Source organism: Pinus tabuliformis, chromosome 3_1 (genome assembly GCF_031772625.1).
Source record: "Pinus tabuliformis cultivar Carrire ecotype Pingquan chromosome 3_1, CPIR1, whole genome shotgun sequence".
NCBI lineage: Eukaryota > Viridiplantae > Streptophyta > Pinopsida > Pinales > Pinaceae > Pinus > Pinus tabuliformis.
The window spans coordinates 768,678,451-768,703,023 of record NC_142301.1 but is presented as its reverse complement, the minus strand read 5'-3'; the positions used below and the strand labels follow the sequence as shown (position 1 = coordinate 768,703,023).

The window sequence follows — 24,573 nt, the reverse complement described above, 5'->3', positions numbered from 1 at the left end:
TTGTTTAATTAATTTAATGCAAGTTATTTTGTTGTTCTCTCTATAAGATGTGAATCCATCGCAACCCTGGTCAGAGAGTTGGGCCCACTCTTTGATCAGGTGCTGCATTATTTCTGTGTGCTGTTATTTTTTTATGTTGGTTTATTTCGATTGTTTTTGTAGTACTTTAATTAATTACTTTGAATTCTTTTTATAGTTTTGCAAATTATTTTTATTTACTGTCACAATGGTTCTTTAGTTAACTCAGTTACTGAATCTAAGATTGGTGATTGGATTGTGTCATTGCTATGTGCATACATTTTGTTCGTTACATTGAAATAATGTACACACCCGGATTGATAAATTAAATGTGGAAAAGGGTTGAATAGTTATTCACACTCGGACACCAACATTTTGGCATCGTTGTCGGGAAGGCTAACAAGGTGCAAGAACATGATCTACATTGATCTACGGATCAATATCTCATCTTAGGGAGGGAATTTCTTACCCTGCTCTAAGTCCTGAACGTAGTATTTTGTTTTCTTTTCTTCTTGATTGCTTTCTATTTTTTTGATTTCCTAGAAACCAATCTCTCTTTCTGGGGAGGGAATTGTTACCTTGCTCCATATCCTCAGCCTTAGCTATTTTCTTTGGTTTTTCTTTTGCTTTCTTTTTCTATTTTTATATAGGGGCCACTCTCTCATCCCAGGGAGGGAAATAGTTTTCTCACCCTACTCCAGTTCCTGAGCTTTAGTTTTCTTTCTGTTGGTTTATTTTTTTTGAATCATTCTCTCATCCTAGGGAGGGAAAAGAGTTTTCTACCCTGCTCCAGGTCTTGACTATGAAATTTTTAATGTTTTATTTCCAATAAATGTATGAACAAGGATTTGAATAAAAGGGGTAGAGGAGGACACCAAAGGCAAGCAAGCAAGGATTTGGGTAGGAATACCTATATCCATGAAATTATCACAAAAGCTGCATCAGAAGCCTCTTCACGAGCTACTGCTAGGGTGAAAGTTCAAACAAGATCCGAAGGGCATTCTATGGAATAACCTATACAGCCTCCAGGGGTGGAAGTACCCCTTTCAACAACTGCAAGGGAAGCAGGAAGCAGGGCATCAGAGAAAGAATAAACACTTCCTCTAGTATCAGACAGGAAGGAGGTGGCCAGCAGAGGGTAAGAAGAAGAAATCCACTCAAGGACTGAAGAAGGAAACCTCAGAGAATTTTCTTCACCTCGTGATCAGGGGAGTGCTGTTAAAATTTTACAACCATCAATTGTTACAAAACAAGAACCTGTTGAAGTTCCAAGCAAGTATTGGAGGATATTGATGGGACCCGCAACATCTTCAAATGAATTCCCAATTGGGGAAATTAAGGGTGATGCACTAATGAAGCCTATTCCACTAATTGCACTGCCAAACTTTTGTGGGCTTTCCATGGAGGATCGAGACACTTTCCTATTCAAGTTTGATATCATTTGTAGAGGATATGACTATGTCAATAATGCTCAATAGTTGAAATTTTTTCCTGCTACATGAAAAGGGACAACATTGCGATGGTTTATGGTTTTAGGAGGAAAACCATTTCTACCTAGGATGACATGAAGAAGGCCTTCCTGGAGAAATATCAGGATTAATGTAAATCCTGGGACATTAAGGAAGAAATTTTCAAATTTATGCAGAAGGAGGATGAAAATATAGAGGACTATGTAGAGCGTTTTAAGTACACTCTCCAGAGGTCTGTCCATAGTGACCTGGATAAGGATATTTTTAAAATTATTTTTCTCCAACCCTTGAGGGAAGAATATTTGGAGCTATTAAACATATTAGGTAAGGGGGATATATCTAAGGAATATTCTGACACCATCTGTCAGCTTTGTATTCAATGTTCAAGAGGGGATGCAAGGAATAAACAAGGAATCTGAACTTTCAAAGCATCAAGTGGGGGAATCACAAAAGCATAAATTGGGAACCTGCTAGATAATTTGAAAACTGATATCCTAAGTACATTATCCTCCCAAATGGACACATTACAGACAATGTAGAAGCAAATGGAGTTGGACAGAACTATGATTATTTTTTTCCCACAGTGTAGAAAGAAACATCCACTGAAGGAATGCCCACTAGACACTATAGAGACATGTGCTATTTGTGAACACAGTCACTCCATCAGTGCATGTCCATCTCTTCTAGCACTAAAGGTACTATTTCAGGGGGTGAATGAAGAACCAGACAAGCTATGATTTATGGGGTCTAAGAAACCATGGTAGCCACGGTCATCAAGCTTAAATCCAGGTATGTCTCAAGATCCTTTTCAATATTATAATATGAATCCTCAGTCGGTTCCTTTTTGGCCTCAATATTATCAATACCTACCTTGGAAACCATGGTTTCCTCAACTTAATTCAAGCTCTTCATGGTCTCAAAGTTGGCGTAGTCCTGTTCCCCCTGCTGCTCAATTTCGTCAACCTACACAGCAACAACAGTTACAGCTACCCTCTAACGTTCCCTCCAATAATCATCCTCTCTAGCCTCAACTTCCTATTCATCGAAAGCCAAATCCAAACAATAAGGGCACTCAGCAAGCAGACACCCTCAACCTTTCTTCGTACAACATTTATACCCTGGGGTTTAATGAGATAAATTTTCAATGTGTCCGGGTAGTAAATGATCCTACATCGCCCGTTATTGTTGAACATCTTGACGATGAGAATCCAAAATCTCAAGCAGTCAGGGATGAGACAACCCAACCATCTGTGGAACATTATCCTTCTCATTTGACTATTACTCAGGCCTGTCAAACTAATCCTCCTTATCTAGAATGATTATCCTTGAGTAAACCAGTCCCTCAACTAGAATTTGATCTTTTAGGATAATTGCAGAATTTGTTTGTAAAAATCCCCCTGCTTTAGGCTATGAAAGATGTACCTATTTACGCTAAAACTATCAGAGAATATTGTTCTAAGAGACCTGGGAAGAAAACAAAATATCTGCTTACAATTCATGTTATGGGGAGATTATCAGATATTATGCTGGGAAAGGCTATGGCTGTAAAATATGGGGATCCTGGGAACCCAATTCTAACAGTTTAGATTAATGGGGTAGATATTCCAAATGTACTGGTAGACATTGGCACCGCAATTAATGTAATTACTTCTGAAACCATGCTTACATTGGGTTTGCGTGATCTTAAGCCAACCCTTATAGTCTTAGAATTAGTGATCAAGAAACATGATCATTTCTAATTGGGGAAATACGAAAATCTTATTCTCCATCCCCCTGCAGAACCAAGCTCGCAAAAAGATTCAAAATAGAATTCTTTGTATTTGGATGGGATCGAAACTAAACAACAGGAACTCCATCCAGGAACTCCATCCAATGATACAGAGGATGATACTATAAGAAATTTTATTAGCAGTACTCATGCTGTTGCAGATCTAACTAGGCAGTTTTTGGAATCAATCATGAGATGTCAAACATAGGAAACTATCGGATCGAAAACCGAAGGCAAAGACATTCCTGTAACAGCACTTTCTGACAACATACTAGTGGAGATTGAACCAGGGAAGACATTGAATATCAACTCGAATCTTTCACATGCCCATACTGAACAACTCCTCAAGATCCTTCGAGAATGGAAAGAAGATTTCACCTGGGATTATATTAATATGAAAGGTATCTCTGTTAATCTGTGTACTCGTCATATTTACATCAAAGAAGATTGTTGACCCTTGAGACAACCTCAAAGAATGATGAACCTTGCCTTGAAGAACATTGTCAAAGAGGAGCTCTAGAATTTATTGGCTGCAGGATTTATTTACCCAATTTCGCACAGCTAATTGGTATCCCTGCTGTGGTAAAGTAAAATTATAAGTGCGGACACAAACAAATTCCTCTAACCCGATGATGGGTCTAGCCACAACAGATACATTCTATGGAATATTTTCGTAGGTTAGAAGCAATTAATAGGGCCTACCTCTTAGTACGCTTATCTCATTTGATGATGCCCTTGCTTGCTTGCTACAACTATCTCTAGCTTCCTTCTTCAAGCACCTAAAACAAGTAAACAACAGCAAGCAACAACAGTGATAACAGGCAAATTGTAATTCAACCTACTTAACAAGTCAAGAATCATTAAGCCATGAATATGTAAGATGAAAAAACATGTAGGAAATCAATCGATAGTTGCATATACATTGATATCAAAGAAAGATTACAACCATTGTCTTGACGTTGTGGTTCTCCTCTGACAAGACCAGGTTCCCACACACTTCTGCTAGCATTCCATGATGGCCTCAATCAACAATAATTTTAAGACTCTTCCCTTTATGCTTCACTCCAAACCAAATCACACTTCTCTCTCACACAACTAGATAGCTACAATTATGAATAGCTTCTTGTTTACTCCAAACCAAAATAGCACTAGCACACCAATATTAACACTAGCTTGTGCTTGGAAAGAAGGGAGGTTTATATAGGATGAATGGATGGGAGATGGATCAACTCCTCATGGAGAAGTTCTTATCCATTGAGGTAGTTCCATCATTATAGGGGAAAGGATCCCAAACTGACATCCTCAACCCCATCCAGCCAAACCATTTACCAGAATTCCGTTACGAAGCTTCTAGAGCTGGACGCTAAGGCTTTTAATTTAAAAAACTTTCCATAACAGGACCAGTGCGCCTGGAACACAGCTCAGTCACTCCTATCAGTGCTAGGGATAGTGCTAATATTTGCACATCGGCGTGGGGGAGAAAAAGTTCATTAGTGTTGGTCTTGTAAACTGGGCAAAACAGGAGTTTCAGGGGAAATGGTGCAAAAGGGAATTGATTTGCTCATGAAGAGGGACATGATGGGAGTTTCTCCATGAAGGCAAAGCATGTGGGGTTCACTGTAGAGGTCTTCCAGGATCAAGGAATGGGGAGTACAGGGACAATGAAAAAATGATGTGTAACTGTTTGGTTCCAATTGATGATGTCAATTAGAGCTTAATTTAATGTCAACCCGGGAAGGTAAACTTAGATGTGCCTATCTAAAATATATAGATCTAGAAAGATTCCTAATTTGTTTAAGATCTTAAAGTCCCCTTACAAGAACATATTTATTAAGATCTCTTTCAATAACTAATCAAAACTAGATCTAACAATTGTTTGATATGATTCTCTTACAAGAACATATTCTCCAAGATCTCTTCCAAAAAATTAGATCATCTAATAAGAACTTAAAAGTTGAAATGAAGTAACCCTAGATCTAATCATTTTATGAGATCTTATGGTTCTTTTACAAAAACACTTTCAAATAAGATCCTTCCAATATTAGAACATTTAATAAAACTTGAAAGCTGAAATCAAACAAAAAAAACATAAAACAAATTATACCTAAAATAAGCAAATAAGCATGCAAGTGAGGCCATGGGGGCCCTCCATAACTCCACAAGCACACCACTTCAATGGAGACTCAAATGTAGAAGCAAAATTTAAGTATGATCCTTTATTTCAAAATCTCCATTGCAAACCAACTCTAAGATTACAACTCTAAGCTTCTAAGATTACATACTCCAAAATTCTAAGATTACAAAAACTTCAACATTCTAAGATTACAAATGGAGGAGATTGTACTCCTATTTATACAATGGGATGAGTAACAAACTCATAATGATGATCCACTAATCTCTCTTTAGTTCCATACATCTCTCAACCATCTAGACACATAACCCCCTTTTGTCCTTGATCTTCTCCATGAGATCATGATCTTCTCCATGAGGTTTATCTCTTCAAATTCGAATTTGATCATTCAAGGCCACATAAAGGTGTCTTGGAAGCTTCCTTGGCACCTACACATGTCACAAAAACAACCCACTTTCCATTTATAAAGTAGAATATATTATTTTCTAATATTTAATCAAGAATTTCTCTTAAAAATGCTTAAAAGTAAATAATATTTGGAAAATATAAATGAGACCCATTAATGGTGAATAATAGGGAAAATGGAGTGACAAGGTTGTGAATAGTGAGTGATATAATGGAAGCATAGGTGAAAAATGTGTGGTAATGAGTGATATTTGTATGACATTTTGAAGTCCAAACATACTTCCCCACTGAAGCTCTTGCATGTCCTCATGCAAGCTACTACAATGACCTATTTGATTTGATTCTTAGATGAGCTTCCTTTTACAAGATGTTTGGTTCTTGTGTAACAAACATCTTTCAATCATGGACTTCCTTTTAACTTTACACATCTTTGGATAGCATTTGCATCTTTTAATGATTGGTTCTTGTGTTACAATCATTATTTACTTTGTTGAGATCTCTTTTTAATGATTGGTTCTTGTGTTTACAATCATTATTTACTTTGTTGAGATCAATCATTTTAAGAATTCATTTAATATGCTCATCATTTTGTAGTAGTTTTTATTGTGGGAAGACTATGTGGGTTAAGATGTGATATGAATGAGGGAAAAAATGAAGTGTGAAATTCCCCCCTCCCCAACTGATGGTTTTTGGCAATTTTTAATGAGAAAGGGAATAGTGGAATAGTGGAATATTTTCCAAATATCATCATTTTAGCATCTAAAAAGAATTTCAAGATTAAAGGTTAGAAAAAATCATACCTTACTTACCTACAGAAGTGGATGAATCATGCATGTTCAACTGTTGCAATTCTGATCTGAAGCTTCTTCTGCAAGTTGTGGATGAAAAATGGATCTGTATTGTCATATCTGCTGCTGGATAGTTTGATGAATCTGATGAGTCTGCCGAATATGGCTGAAAACCTATAAGGCTTGGAAGGTATACAAAATATATAAGTTACATTTTCCTCCCCCCAACCTTATTTATTGACTTGTCCTCAAGTCATGACAAACAGAAAAACAATGAAAGGAAATTTGCTTCATTTGCTACAAAATATAGGTCTTCAATTCTTCAACAGTTGATGGCACAAATATTACTATGTGATTAAATGTGCTAGTGTCGAACATAGTAAGAATTTGTTGACTTAGTGGCCATTAATGAATGCCACTAGCCAACACGAGAGCTCCCACCATTGATTCCAATGGGAGTCAAGATGCCTAACACATCTTTGTAGGTACGAATGAATTTGACATGGTCGAGTCACCTACAAGATCCAACGAACAAGGGATATTAATGTACTCCCATTGTTCATTGGCAAGAGTACTTGCCATTAAGGCATGCAAGCCTCTAGGTGTTTTAAAAAAAAGTTAATTAGACTCTAGGACTTTGACTCAATGGTATCCATAGAAGCAAGGTTTTATTTGCGGAAATGAAGGGGAATGGTAATGACATGGAAAATGACAATAATCTTGTAAGGAATGGATGTAAGGAAATGCATGGTGTATGAACAAAAACTCTTGCTATGAAAAATGGATATGGAAATGTCATGCTTTATGGATTTACAATTGGTGGAATTCAAATTTTGTTTCAAAAAGGGAGGTGCAAGGTAGTGGTTGTGGAGTTGGATTTGTCTTTATAACTATGGAAGACCAATTGTTGTCACAATGTAATCTCCTTAATGATCACTTTATTATCCTGTCACCTGTAAAAAAAACTTGGCAGAAAGAAAACATAAGTGTGTTCAAGAAGAATTGCGCATTTCCTTCATGATTCTTATGCAAAAATTTCATACCAATAAAACAGATTTAAGAAAAATCAAAGTGTTGAAATTAACTCAATTCATGAGATTAGTATCAATCTGAAAAAATAACCATGCAAAGTAATACTCCCTGTTTGTGTCAGATAACCCATGAAATGTGTTCAGCGAAAAGTTTGGCATTAGAAAAATTTGTTGTGTTCTGCATATTAGTATGTCACATAAAAGCATTCAACAGAAAGATGTTATGAGTTTAATGCCAACTTGAAGCTATCGAAACATGATAATGATCATCTATAGAACCCTCCAAATTTTTGATAAATCGATTTTCGAAATTTATTTCCAAGTATTCCATTTTTTCTATTTTCAAATCTGCGTGAATTGTGTGAATTTTTCTTTTCTTTTTTAAACAACAAATTTAAAAATAAATTATCAAAAATAATAAATAAATGAAGATATAGATTTTTTGTTATTTTTTTTGTTTTTTTTTTAATTTTATTTTAACAACAAATTAAAAAAACATAAACTTTTTTAATTTATTATTTAATTTGAGTTTTTTTTTTTTTGAAATTGTAAAATCAACAAAATTTTATTTATTAAAAACTAATAAATAAAAATTCTAAAAATAAACTAACACTAAAATGAAGTTTTTTTTTTTTTACTTTCTTGCAAACTCATTAACATTTAAAAAAAAAAAAAAATGAATTTGGATTGAGCAGTGTCAACCACTGATTTATGCAATTTGAGCAATTCTGATTTTTGCAGTCTCAATTTGGTGGATGAAGCAGAATTTCTGAATTGAACAACGATAAGTTGTGAGAGATGAAACTTTATTGAGAGTCCCTGTAACTCTGGACTCCATCCACACATTTAATGCATCAACTACTTTGACCAGCCTTTCCAATTCCATGAGAAATATCCTATCTAACTAAATTTAGAAACATCTCTAATATACAAGTTGTGCGGCTTGGGAATTTCTAAATTTAGAAGGTAAAATAACGCCAATAATAAATTGCTTAAAAAAAAAGGAAAAAAACTCTTTGGTTTCAGTAGACCCTGTTTTCAATCACCATCCCTCTCTGTGAGTAGTCACCAGGGTTTTGATACAGCATAGCCCTTCGAACCATGGTACGAAAGCCTCCTTGACGCTTTTAGCAGTCGAAGTCTGAGAAACAAACATGTCATTATTCTTTGATTTGGCCGCCATAGAGGATGTCATGACTCTGATCTCGTGGTCGCTGAGAGTAGTGAGTATAGCAGATGCGACCCCTACAGTTGATTCCCTCCATACCCTCTGATTCTTTGTTGTAAATGAACTCTGATTCCCTCCATACACTTATATAGAATCTATAGGTGTGCTGGAAGAGCTGGGGCCTGCGCTCGACACAAATCCTGGACAATCTAAGTCAAAGAAATCAGTGTCTTCATTGCTATCCCTTGTCCCACGTGTTACCGGCGCGGGGCTTGACCCATGTTGGGGCGAGGCCAGCACTGAGGCGAACATAATCCGTAGTGCCTTCGATCAATGCCACCCACGCAGCACCTTGGTCATTCCACTGCCACACGTGCATTTCCTTGTGGTAGAAAAGGCCAATGATCTCACTCTTCACATCTTCGGCCACGTATTTGGCAACATAGTCACTGTTCAAGTAGATATCGTTGACGAATTCATAGGCAATATCGTTCAGGTTTTGCACGTACAAAAAAATATATATATATATATAAAAAAATAAGATAAAATAAAAAATAAAATAAAAAAATAAAATAACATAAAATAAAATTCCAACAGTGGATATTATTTGAATTAGCACATAAAACCCCTTGTTTGCATGGTATCTTGATTTCACAATCAACTGGTTGTTTTGCATTGAATTGATGTGGACCAAAAATGGCAAAAGAGGGTAGTGAACCGCCCTCAAACCCCACCAAGTTCACCGATATGTTTGGAAATATATGGCAAGGAGGAAGAATCTAATCTTCATCATTGATTGAGCCAGCAACGAAATTCTAATCTCTCAAATCTCTCAAAATCCGCTTCACTTCCAGCAAAACCCATAATTCTCTGCACATTAATTGTAAAAACTGTTTTTATTCACGTAGTTACCAAAATAGGGTCCCGAAGAACCACAATTTCCTCTTAGACCGTTAGGAATTTAAGTAAACTTTTTCTAAGTTATATAATTCATTCTATTATGGAAAAAACCCATGTCTTCGTTTTTCCAAATTTGTCCTAGTTCAACCACAAACCACTTTTGAAAACTGACATTTTTAAGGGGTTGCGTTCCGATGATATTGGCATCCACTATGGGGCTTCTTCACAAAGACTTGCAAAAAAGAATGATAGCTATACAGGCCCTTACACATCCATGGCTTCGAGGTTAGCATGCAATCCCGTTGGATATTTTGATTTTCAGATTAGTCAAAGGCAGCTTTGAGGCACTGTCAAAATCACTGACAGAAAATGAATTATTTTACCTCAGATCATAGTTTAAACTTCTTGAACCCAACAAAGATGGAAGGATTTAATGAAGAATGTGATTGATGCAATGAAGGAATCTAAGGTTCCTGATATTCTCAATTCGATGGAACATCTTGCTTCAAGAAGAACGGACTTCGAAGAGTTCTGTGCTTCTGCAATAAGTATATATCAGCTGGAAGCCCTAGAGCGATGGGAGTAATTGGGAATTTGGTTCATTCATAGTCATCCAAACTTAATTTTCCCAGTCTTCAGGTTGGTGAGATGAATTAGCAGGATTTTTGTGATAGGCGTCGTGGCAAAGATCCAACAAATTCGTTACAAATCCATATTGCACATGGCCAAAAACTACAAGCATTTCTTATACATTTACTATCAGAAGTATCCAATTGCTCGCCCTGTGACAGAAGATGGTATTGGGTTATTCAATTAATGAAGACAAACCGATCAAGATCTCAGAAGGCAAAGAATTTGGATTATATATATTTTTTATTTTTTTTTTTAAGTTTTTTAAAAAATAATAAAATAATGAAATTGAACCTATCTCTAAAAAATGGTTAGTTTTCAAAAAGTGTTTTTTTTTTTTTTAATATATATATATATATGTGGGGAAATTATTTATTTTTATTTAAACCAAAATTAAAACTAAATTTTATTTAAATCTTTTAAGATGGTCTTTTGCTCATTCACAAAAATCTTTATTGTCATATCGCAAATCAATTTTCCAGCAAAAGTATTTTTATTTGAAATAAATCAATAGATTTTCTGATCTTCCTGATCGTAGGAAGAGAGCATTGTAATCTCTTGATTTTTTATTTATGGAGGTTAGCATGGATGGATAAAACTCAATTAAGATTTGCGACAAAACCTTGCATTGTCTACACTCTTTCTGCAATGTCACGGGGGCGTTTAGACTCTCGGAAGACAAGGCTTTCCGATAATCAAGCTCCTGGCTCACCCGTGATACAGAAACAAGACATAGAGATGCAAACATGTGCCACTGAATTTATTCATGATGATTTATTTTTTTGAAAAAAAGACTAAAAACTTCTAATGATAATGATTTCTAATGACTTCTAATGAGATCTCATTTTTATTTTTCTAATCTATTCTACATTAACTTAAAAGATGTTTTATTTTCTAAGTAAAAGAATGCTTCCAATGAAGCCATCTACGGACTAAAAATTCGAACATGCTCACATCAAGATTTAAAAATTTTACATTATGTTTGCAAGTATGTGAGAATCCTATCTTAGAGCTGGCTCAAGGTTATTGTCCTTGCTCTCCAAGAAGTAACTGTTCAACATTATCAGATTCCTCATCCGTAGATGGATTAGTGAGAAATGGGGGGTTTTAAAAAAAACCTGAATTTAAATTAACTATGTGCGAAAATAAAAATAAAAAAATGCTCCAAACTTTGAACTCCTTTATGTACCCACTCTCACCAAGTTCCACAAATTAGTCCATAAAAACAAATGCATAAAATAATTACTAAATCCTTCTAGTTGCACTTCCTCGGCAATGGCGCCAAAATGTTTGGTTCCAATTGATGATGTCAATTAGAGCTTAATTTAATGTCAACTCGGGAAGGTAAACTTATAAGTGCCTATCTAAAATATATAGATCTAGAAAGATTCATAATTTGTCCAAGATCTTAAAGTCCCCTTACAAGAACATATTCATTAAGATCTCTTTCAATAACTAATCAAACCTATATCTAACAATTGTTTGAGATCTATGATTCTCTTACAAGAACATATTCTACAAGATCTCTTCCAAAAAATTAGATCATCTAATAAGAACTTAAAAGTTGAAATGAAGTAACCCTAGATCTAATCATTTTATGAGATCTTATGGTTCTTTTACAAAAACACTTTCAAATATGATCCTTCCAATATTAGAACATTTAATAAAACTTGAAAGCTAAAATCAAACAAAAAAAACATAAAACAAATTATACCTAAAATAAGCAAATAAGCATGCAAGTGAGGCCATGGGGGCTCTCCATAACTCCACAAGTACACCACTTCAATGGATACTCAAATGTAGAAGCAAAATTGAAGTATGATCCTTTATTTCAAAATCTCCATTGCAAACCAACTCTAAGATTACAACTCTAAGCTTCTAAGATTACATACTCCAAAATTCTAAGATTACAAAAACTTCAACATTCTAAGATTACAAATGGAGGAGATTGTACTCCTATTTATACAATGGGATGAGTAACAAACTCATAATGATGATCCACTAATCTCTCTTTAGTTCCATACATCTCTCAACCATCTAGAGACATAACCCCCTTTTGTCCTTGATCTTCTCCATGAGGTTTATCTCTTCAAATTCTAGTTTGATCATTCAAGGCCACATAAAGGTGTCTTGGAAGCTTCCTTGGCACCTACACATGTCACAAAAACAACCCACTTTCCATATATAAAGTAAAATATATTATTTTCTAATATTTAATCAAGAATTTCTCTTAAAAATGCTTAAAAATAAATTATATTTGGAAAATATAAATGAGACCCATTAATGGTGAATAATAGGGAAAATGGAGTGACAAGGTGGTGAATAGTGAGTGATATAATGGAAGCATAAGTGAAAAATGTATGGTAATGAGTGATATTTGAATGACATTTTGAAGTCCAAACATACTCCCCAACTGAAGCTCTTGCATGTCCTCATGCAAGCTACTACAATGACCTATTTGATTTGATTCTTAGATGAGCTTCCTTTTACAAGATGTTTGGTTCTTGTGTAACAAACATCTTTCAATCATGGACTTCCTTTTAACTTTGCACATCTTTGGATAGCATTTGCATCTTTTAATGATTGGTTCTTGTGTTACAATCATTATTTACTTTGTTGAGATCTCTTTTTAATGATTGGTTCTTGTGTTTACAATCATTATTTACTTTGTTGAGATCAATCATTTTAAGAAGTCATTTAATATGCTCATCATTTTGTAGTAGTTTTTATTGTGGGAAGACTATGTAGGTTAAGATGTGATATGAATGAGGGAAAAAATGAAGTGTGAAATTCCCCCCTCCCCAACTGATGGTTTTTGGCAATTTTTAATGAGAAAGGGAATAGTGAAATAGTGGAATATTTTCCAAATATCATCATTTTAGCATCTAAAAAGAATTTCAAGATTAAAGGTTAGAAAAAATCATACCTTACTTACCTACAAAAGTGGATGAATCATGCATGATCAACTGCTGCAATTCTGATCTGAAGCTTCTTCTACAAGTTGTGGATGAAAAATGGATCTGTATTGTCATATCTGCTGCTCGATAGTTTGATGAATCTGATGAGTCTGCTGAATATGGCTGAAAATCTATAAGGCTTGGAAGGTATACAAAATATATAAGTTACATTTTCCTCCCCCCAACCTTATTTATTGACTTGTCCTCAAGTCATGACAAACTGAAAAACAATGAAAGGAAATCTGCTTCATTTGCTACAAAATATGGGTCTTCAAGTCTTCAACGGTTGATGGCACAAATCTTACTATGTGATTAAAAGTGTCGGTGTCGAACATAGTAAGAATGTGTTGACTTAAACGCCATTAAATAATGCCACTAGCCAACACGAGAGCTCCTACCATTGATTCCAATGGGAGTCAAGATGCCTAACACATCTTTGTAGGTACGAATGAATTTGTCATGGTCGAGTCACCTACAAGATCCAACGAACAAGGGATATTAATGTACTCCCATTGTTCATTGGCAAGAGTACTTGCCATTAAGGCATGCAAGCCTCTAGGTGTTTTAAAAAAAGGTTAATTAGACTCTAGGACTTTGACTCAATGGTATCCATAAAAGCAAGGTTTTATTTGCGGAAATGAAGGGGAATGGTAATGACATGGAAAATGACAATAAGCTTGTAAGGAATGGATGTAAGGAAATGCATGGTGTATGAATAAAAAATCTTGCTATGAAAAATGGATATGGAAATGTCATGCTTTATGGATTTACAATTGGTGGAATTCAGAATTTGTTTCAAAAAGGGAGGTGCAAGGTAGTGGTTGTGGAGTTAGATTTGTCTTTAGAACTTTGGAAGACCAATTGTCGTCACAATGTAATCTCCTTAATGATCACTTTATTATCCTGTAACCTATAAAAAATACTTGTAAGAAAGAAAACATAAGTGTGTTCAAGAAGAATTGCGCATTTCCTTCATGATTCTTATGCAAAAATTTCATACCAAATAAAACAGATTTAAGAAAAATCAAAGTGTTAAAATTAACTCAATTCATGATATTAGTATCAATCTGAAAAAATAACCATGCAAAGTAATAGTCCCTGTTTGTGTCAGATAACCCATGAAATGTGTTCAGCGAAAAGTTTGGCATTAGAAAAATCTGTTGTGTTCTGCATATTAGTATGTCACATAAAAGCATTCAACAGAAAGATGTTATGAGTTTAATGCCAACTTGAAGCTATCGAAACATGATAATGATCATCTATAGAACCCTCCAAATTTTTGATAAATCAATTTTCGAAATTTATTTCCAAGTATTCCATTTTTTCTATTTTCAAATCTGCGTGAATTGTGTGAATTTTTCTTTTTTTTTTAAACAACAAATTTAAAAATAAATTATCAAAAATAATAAATAAATGAAGATATAGATTTTTTTATTTTTTATTTTTAACAACAAATTAAAAAAACATAAACTTTTTTAATTTATTATTTAATTTGAGTTTTTTTTTTTTTGAAATTGTAAAATCAAAAAAAATTATTTATTAAAAACTAATAAATAAAAATTCTAAAAATAAACTAACACTAAAATGAAGTTTTTTTTTTTTTTTTTCTTGCAAACTCATTAACGTTTAAAAAAAAAATGAATTTGGATTGAGCAGTGTCAACCACTGATTAATGCAATTTGAGCAGTTCTGATTTTTGCAGTCTCAATTTGGTGGATGAAGCAGAATTTCTGAATTGAACAGCGATAAGTTGTGAGAGATGAAACTTTATTGAGAGTCCCTGTAACTCTGGACTACATCCACACATTTAATGCATCAACTACTTTGACCAGCTTTTCCAATTCCATGAGAAATATCCTATCTACCTAAATTTAGAAACATCACTAATATACAAGTTGTGCGGCTTGGGAATTTCTAAATTTAGAAGGTAAAATAACGCCAATAATAAATTGCTTAAAAAAAAGGAAAAAAACTCTTTGGTTTCAGTAGACCCTGTTTTCAATCACCATCCCTCTCTATGAGTAGTCACCAGGGTTTTGATACAGCGTAGCCCATCGAACCATGGTACGAAAGCCTCCTCAACGCTTTTAGCAGTCAAAGTCTGAGAAACAAACATGTCATTATTCTTTGATTTGGCTGCCATAGAGGATGTCATGACTCTGATCTCGTCGTCACTGAGAGCAGTGAGTGCAGCAGATGCGACCCCTGCAGTTGATTCCCTCCATACACTCTAATTCTTTGTTGTAAATGAACTCTGATTCCCTCCATACACTTATATAGAATCTATAGGTGTGTTGGAGGAGCTGGGGCCTGCGCTCGACACAAATCCTGGACAATCTAAGTCAAAGCAATCAGTTTCTTCATTGCTATCCCTTGTCCCACTTGTTACCCACGCGGGGCTTGACCCATGTTGGGGCGAGGCCAGCACTGAGGCGAACATAATCCGCAGTGCCTTCGATCAATGCCACCCACGCAGCACCTTGGTCATTCCACTGCCACACGTGCATTTCCTTGTGGTAGAAAAGGCCAATGATCTCACTCTTCACATCGTCGGCCACGTATTTGGCAACATAGTCACTGTTCAAGTAGATATCGTTGACGAATTCATAGGCAATATCGTTCAGGTTTCGCACGTACAAAAAAAAAAATATAGAAAAAAATAAAATAAAATAAAATAAAATTCCAACAGTGGATATTATTTGAATTAGCACATAAAACCCCTTGTTTGCATGGTATCTTAATTTCACAATCAACTCGTTGTTTTGCATTGAATTGATGTGGACCAAAACTGGCAAAAGAGGGTAGCGAACCGCCCTCAAACCCCACCAAGTTCACTGATATGTTTGGAAATATATGGCTAGGAGGAAGAATATAATCTTCATCATTGATTGAGCCAGCAACGAAATTCTAATCTCTCAAATCTCTCAAAATCCACTTCACTTCTAGCAAAACCCATAATTCTCTGCACATTAATTGTAAAAATTGTTTTTATTCACGTAGTAACCAAAATAGGGTCCCGAAGAACCACAATTTCCTCTTAGACCATTCGGAATTTAAGCAAACGATTTCTGAGTTATATAATTCATTCTATTATGGAAAAAACCCATGTCTTCGTTTTTCCAAATTTGTCCTAGTTCAACCACAAACCACTTTTGAAAACTAACATTTTTAAGGGGTTGCATTCCGATGATATTGGCATCCACTATGGGGCTTCTTCACAAAGACTTGCACAAAAGAATGATAGCTGCACAGGCCCTTACACATCCATGGCTTCGAGGTTAGCATGCAATCCCGTTGGATATTTTGATTTTCAGATTAGTCGAAGGCAGCTTTGAAGGCACTGTCAAAATCACTGACAGAAAATGAATTATTTTACCTCAGATCACAGTTTAAACTTCTTGAACCCAACAAAGATGGAAGGATTTAATGAAGAATGTGATTGATGCGATGAAGGAATCTAAGGTTCCTGATATTCTCAATTCGATGGAACATCTTGCTTCAAGAAGAACGGACTTCGAAGAGTTCTGTGCTTCTGCAATAAGTATATATCAGCTGGAAGCCCTAGAGCGGTGGGAGTAATTGGGAATTTGGTTCATTCATAGTCATCCAAACTTAATTTTCCCAGTCTTCATGTTGGTGAGATGAATTTAGCAGGATTTTTGTGATAGGCGTCGTGGCAAAGATCCAACAAATTGGTTACAAATCCATATTGCACATGGCCAAAAACTACAAGCATTTCCTATACATTTACTATCAGAAGTATCCAATTGCTTGCCCTGTGACAGAAGATGGTATTGGGTTATTCAATTAATGAAGACAAACCGATCAAGATCTCAGAAGGCAAAGAATTTGGTTTATATATAAAAATAAATAAATATATATATATATATATATATATATATATATATATATATATATATATATATATATATATATATATATATATTTTTATTTTTAAGTTTTAAAAAAAAAAAAAATAATGAAATTGAACCTATCTCTAAAAAATGATTAGTTTTCAAAAAGTGTTTTTTTTTAATATATATATATATGTGGGGAAATTATTTATTTTTATTTAAACCAAAATTAAAACTAAATTTTATTTAAATCTTTTAAGATGGTCTTTTGCTCATTCACAAAATTCTTTATTATCATATCGCAAATCAATTTTCCAGCAAAAGTATTTTTATTTGAAATAAATCAATAGATTTTCTCATCTTCCTGATCGGAGGAAGAGAGCATAGTAATCTCTTGATTTTTTATTTATGCAGGTTAGCGTGGATGGATAAAACACAATTAAGATTTGCGACAAATCCTTGCATTGTCTACACTCTTTCTGCAATGTCACGGGGGCGTTTAGACTCTCGGAAGACAAGGTTTTCCGATAATCAAGCTCCTGGCTCACCCGTGATACAGAAACAAGACATAGAGATGCAAACATGTGCCACTGAATTTATTCATGATGATTTATTTTTTTGAAAGCAAGACTAAAAACTTCTACTGATAATGATTTCTAATGACTTCTAATGAGATCTCATTTTTATTTTTCTAATCTATTCTACATTAACTTAAAAGATGTTTTATTTTCTAAGTAAAAGAATGCTTCCAATGAAGCCATCTACGGACTAAAAATTCGAACATGCTCACATCAAGATTTAAAAATTTTACATTATGTTTTGCAAGTATGTGAGAATCATGTCTTAGAGTTGGCTCAAGGTTATTGTCCTTGCTCTCCAAGAAGTACCTGTTCAACATTATCAGATTCCTCATCCGTAGATGGATTAGTGAGAAATGGGGGGTTTTAAAATAAAAACTGAATTTAAATTAACTATGTGCGAAAATAAAATAAAAAATGCTCCAAACTTTGAACTCCTTTATGAACCTGCTGTCACCAAGTTCCACAAATTAGTCCATAAAAACAAATGCATAAAATAATTACTAAATCCTTCTAGTTGCACTTCCCCGGCAATGGCGCCAAAATGTTTGGTTCCAATTGATGATGTCAATTAGAGCTTAATTTAATGTCAACCCGGGAAGGTAAACTTAGAAGTGCCTATCTAAAATATATAGATCTAGAAAGATTCCTAATTTGTCCAAGATCTTAAAGTCCCCTTACAAGAACATATTCATTAAGATCTCTTTCAATAACTAATCAAACCTATATCTAACAATTGTTTGAGATCTATGATTCTCTTACAAGAACATATTCTACAATATCTCTTCCAAAAAATTAGATCATCTAATAAGAACTTAAAAGCTGAAATGAAGTAACCCTAGATCTAATCATTGTATGAGATCTTATGGTTCTTTGACAAAAACACTTTCAAATAAGATCCTTCCAATATTAGAACATTTAATAAAACTTGAAAGCTGAAATCAAACAAAAAAAACATAAAACAAACTATACCTAAAATAAGCAAATAAGCATGCAAGTGAGGCCATGGGGGCCCTCCATAACTCCACAAGCACACCACTTCAATGGATACTCAAATGTAGAAGAAAAATTAAAGTATGATCCTTTATTTCAAAATCTCCATTACAAACCAACTCTAAGATTACAACTCTAAGCTTCTAAGATTACATACTCCAAAATTCTAAGATTACAAAAACTTCAACATTCTAAGATTACAAATGGAGGAGATTGTACTCCTATTTATACAATGGGATGAGTAACAAACTCATAATGATGATCCACTAATCTCTCTTTAGTTCCATACATCTCTCAACCATCTAGACACATAACCCCCTTTTGTCCTTGATCTTCTCCATGAGGTTTATCTCTTCAAATTCGAATTTGATCATTCAAGGCCACATAAAGGTGTCTTGGAAGCTTCCTTGGCACCTACACATGTCACAAAAACAACCCACTTTCCATATATAAAGTAAAATATATTATTTTCTAATATTTAATCAAGAATTTCTCTTAAAAATGCTTAAAAATAAATAATATTTGGAAAATATAAATGAGGCCCATTAATGGTGAATAATAGGGAAAATGGAGTGACAAGGTGGTGAATAGTGAGTGATATAATGGAAGCATAGGTGAAAAATGTATGGTAATGACTGTTATTTGTATGACATTTTGAAGTCCAAACATACTCTCCAACTTAAGCTCTTGCATGTCCTCATGCAAGCTACTACAATGACCTATTTGATTTGATTCTTAGATGAGCTTCCTTTTACAAGATGTTTGGCTCTCGTGTAACAAACATCTTTCAATCATGGACTTCCTTTTAACTTTGCACATCTTTGGATAGCATTTTCATCTTTTAATGATTGGTTCTTGTGTTACAATCATTATTTACTTTGTTGAGATCTCTTTTTAATGATTGGTTCTTGTGTTTACAATCATTATTTACTTTGTTGAGACCAATCATTTTAAGAAGTCATTTAATATGCTCATCATTTTGTAGTAGTTTTTATTGTGGGAAGACTATTTGGGTTAAGATGTGATATGAATGAGGGAAAAAATGAAGTGTGAAATTCCCCCCTCCCCAACTGATGGTTTTTGGCAATTTTTAATGAGAAAGGGAATAGTGAAATAGTGGAATATTTTCCAAATATCATCATTTTAGCATCTAAAAAGAATTTCAAGATTAAAGGTTAGAAAACATCATACCTTACTTACCTACAAAAGTGGATGAATCATGCATGTTCAGCTGCTGTAATTCTGATCTAAAGCTTCTTCTGCAAGTTGTGGATGAAAAATGGATCTGTATTGTCATATTTGCTGCTGGATAATTTGATGAATCTGATGAGTCTGCTGAATATGGCTGAAAAACTATAAGGCTTGGAAGGTATACAAAATATATAAGTTACATTTTCCTCCCCTCAACCTTATTTATTGACTTGTCCTCAAGTCATGACAAACTGAAAAACAATGAAAGGAAATTTGCTTCATTTACTACAAAATATGGGTCTTCAAGTCTTCAATGGTTGATGGCACAAATCTTACTATGTGATTAAATGTGTTGGTGTCGAACATAGTAAGAATTTGTTGACTTAGTGGCCATTAATGAATGCCACTAGCCAACATGAGAGCTCCCACCATTGATTCCAATGGGAGTCAAGATGCCTAACACATCTTTGTAGGTACGAATGAATTTGTCATGGTCGAGTCACCTACAAGATCCAACGAACAATGGATATTAATGTACTCCCATTTTTCATTGGCAAGAGTACTTGCCATTAAGGCATGCAAGCCTCTAGGTGTTTTTAAATAAAGTTAATTAGACTCTAGGACTTTGACTCAATGGTATCCATAGAAGCAAGGTTATATTTGTGGAAATGAAGGGGAATGGTAATGACATGGAAAATGACAATAAGCTTGTAAGGAATGGATGTAAGGAAATGCATGGTGTATGAATAAAAACTCTTGCTATGAAAAATGGATATGGAAATGTCATGCTTTATGGATTTACAATTGGTGGAATTCAAAATTTGTTTCAAAAAGGGAGGTGCAAGGTAGTGGTTGTGGAGTTGGATTTGTCTTTAGAACTTTGGAAGACCAATTGTCGTCACAATATAATCTCCTTAATGATCACTTTATTATCCTGTAACCTGTAAAAAAAACTTGGCAGAAAGAAAACATAAGTGTGTTCAAGAAGAATTGCGCATTTCCTTCATGATTCTTATGCAAAAATTTCATACCAAATAAAACAGATTTAAGAAAAATCAAAGTGTTGAAATTAACTCAATTCATGATATTAGTATCAATCTGAAAAAATAACCATGCAAAGTAATACTCCCTGTTTGTGTCAGATAACCCATGAAATGTGTTCAGCGAAAAGTTTGGCATTAGAAAAATCTGTTGTGTTCTGCATATTAGTATGTCACATAAAAGCATTCAACAGAAAGCTGTTATGATTTTAATGCCTACTTGAAGCTATCGAAACATGATAATGATCATCTATAGAACCCTCCAAATTTTTGATAAATCGATTTTTGAAATTTATTTCCAAGTATTCCATTTTTTCTATTTTCAAATCTGCGTGAATTGTGTGAATTTTTCTTTTCTTTTTTAAACAACAAATTTAAAAATAAATTATCAAAAATAATAAATAAATGAAGATATAGATTTTTTTATTATTTTTTTATTTTTTTTTTAACAACAAATTAAAAAAACATAAACTTTTTTAATCTATTATTTAATTTGAGTTTTGTTTTTTTTTTGAAATTGTAAAATCAACAAAATTTTATTTATTAAAAACTAATAATAAAAATTATAAAAATAAACAAACACTAAAATGAAGTTTTTTTTTTTTTTTCTTGCAAACTCATTAGCGTTTAAAAAAAAAATTGAATTTGGATTGAGCAGTGTTAACCACTGATTTATGCAATTTGAGCAGTTCTGATTTTTGCAGTCTCAATTTGGTGGATGAAGCAAAATTTCTGAATTGAACAACGATAAGTTGTGAGAGATGAAACTTTATTGAGAGTCCCTGTAACTCTGGACTCCATCCACACATTTAATGCATCAACTACTTTGACCAGCCTTTCCAATTCCATGAGAAATATCCTATCTACAAGTTGTGCGGCTTGGGAATTTCTAAATTTAGAAGGTAAAATAACGCCAATAATAAATTGCTTTAAAAAAAAGGAAAAAAACTCTTTGGTTTCAGTAGACCCTATTTTCAATCACCATCCCTCTCTGTGAGTAGTCACTAGGGTTTTGATACAGCGTAGCCCGTCGAACCATGGTACGAAAGCCTCCTCGACGCTTTTAGCAGTCGAAGTCTGAGAAACAAACATGTCATTATTCTTTTATTTGGCCGCCATAGAGGATGTCATGACTCTGATCTCGTCGTCGCTGAGAGCAGTGAGTGCAGCAGATGCGACCCCTGCAGTTGATTCCCTCCTTACACTCTGATTCTTTGTTGTAAATGAACTCTGATTCCCTCCATACACTTATATAGAATCTATAGGTGTGCTGGAAGAGCTGGGGCCTGCGCTCGACACAAATCCTGGACAATCTAAGTCAAAGCAATCAGTGTCTTCATTGCTATCCCTCGTCCCACTTGTTACCGGCGCGGGGCTTGACCCATGTTGGGGGCGAGGCCAGCACTGAGGCGAACATAATCCGCAGTGCCTTCGATCAATGCCACCCACGCAACACCTTGGTCATTCCACTGCCACACGTGCATTTCCTTGTGGTAGAAAAGGCCAATGATCTCACTCTTCACATCGTCGGCCACGTATTTGGAAACATAGTCACTGTTCAAGTAGATATCGTTGACGAATTCGTAGGCAATATCGTTCAGGTTTTGCACGTACAAAAAAAAAATAGAAAAAAATAAAATAAAATAAAAAATAAAATAAAATAAAATAATAAAATAAAATAAAATTCCAACAGTGGATATTATTTGAATTAGCACATAAAACCCCTTGTTTGCATGGTATCTTGATTTCACAATCAACTGGTTGTTTTGCATTGAATTGATGTGGACCAAAAATGGCAAAAGAGGGTAGCGAACCGCCCTCAAACCCCACCAAGTTCACCGATATGTTTAGAAATATATGGCAAGGAGGAAGAATCTAATCTTCATCATTGATTGAGCCAGCAACGAAATTCTAATCTCTCAAATCTCTCAAAATCCGCTTCACTTCCAGCAAAACCCATAATTCTCTGCACATTAATTGTAAAAATCGTTTTTATTCACGTAGTTACCAAAATAGGGTCTGGAAGAACCACAATTTCCTCTTAGACCATTAGGAATTTAAGCAAATGATTTTTGAATTATATAATTCATTCTATTATGGAAAAAACCCATGTCTTCGTTTTTCCAAATTTGTCCTAGTTCAACCACAAACCACTTTTGAAAACTGACGTTTTTAAGCGGTTGCGTTCCGATGATATTGGCATCCACTATGGGGCTTCTTCACAAAGACTTGCACAAAAGAATGATAGCTGCACAGGCCCTTACACATCCATGGCTTCGAGGTTAGCATGCAATTCCGTTGGATATTTTGATTTTCAGATTAGTCGAAGGCAGCTTTGAAGGCACTGTCAAAATCACTGACAGAAAATGAATTATTTTACCTCAAATCACAGTTTAAACTTCTTGAACCCAAAAAAGATGGAAGGATTTAATGAAGAATGCGATTGATGCGATGAAGGAATCTAAGGTTCCTGATATTCTCAATTCGATGGAACATCTTGCTTCAAGAAGAACGAACTTCGAAGAGTTCTGTGCTTCTGCAACAAGTATATATCAGCTGGAAGCCCTAGAGCGGTGGGAGTAATTGGGAATTTGGTTCATTCATAGTCATCCAAACTTAATTTTCCCAGTCTTCATGTTGGTGAGATGAATTTAGCAAGATTTTTGTGATAAGCGTCGTGGCAAAGATCCAACAAATTGGTTACAAATCCATATTGCACATGGCCAAAAACTACAAGCATTTCTTATACATTTACTATCAGAAGTATCCAATTGCTCGCGCTGTGACAGAAGATGGTATTGGGTTATTCAATTAATGAAGAAAAACCGATCAACATCTCAGAAGGCAAAGAATTTGGTTTATATTTTTTTTTTAAGTTTTTTTAAAAAAAATAAAATAATGAAATTGAACCTATCTCTAAAAAATGGTTAGTTTTCAAAAAGTGTTTTTTTTTTTTAATATATATATTTGGGGAAATTATTTATTTTTATTTAAACCAAAATTAAAACTAAATTTTATTTAAATCTTTTAAGATGGTCTTTTGCTCATTCAAAAAATTCTTTATTGTCATATCATAAATCAATTTTCCAACAAAAGTATTTTTATTTGAAATAAATCAATATATTTTCTGATCTTCCTGATCGTAGGAAGAGAGCATAGTAATCTCTTGATTTTTTATTTATGCAGGTTAGCGAGGATGGATAAAACACAATTAAGATTTGCGACAAAACCTTTCATTGTCTACACTCTTTCTGCAATGTCACGGGGGCGTTTAGACTCTCGGAAGACAAGGCTTTCCGATAATCAAGCTCCTAGCTCACCCGTGATACAGAAACAAGACATAAAGATGCAAAGATGTGCCACTGAATTTATTCATGATGATTTATTTTTTTGAAAACAAGACTAAAAACTTCTAATGATAATGATTTCTAATGACTTCTAATGAGATCTCATTTTTATTTTTCTAATCTATTCTACATTAACTTAAAAGATGTTTTATTTTCTAAGTAAAAGAATGCTTCCAATGAAGCCATCTACGAACTAAAAATTCAAACATGCTCACATCAAGATTTAAAAATTTTACATTATGTTTGCAAGTATGTGAGAATCATGTCTTAGAGTTGGCTCAAGGTTATTGTCCTTGCTCTCCAAG

The 24,573-nt window shown here is 34.3% G+C and overlaps 1 pseudogene; it reads right to left on the bottom strand.

The window, feature by feature from the left end:
* The window catches only part of LOC149189642 (potassium channel KOR1 pseudogene), a 103,624-nt pseudogene that overhangs the window by 12,917 nt on the left and 66,134 nt on the right, over nt 1–24,573 (bottom strand).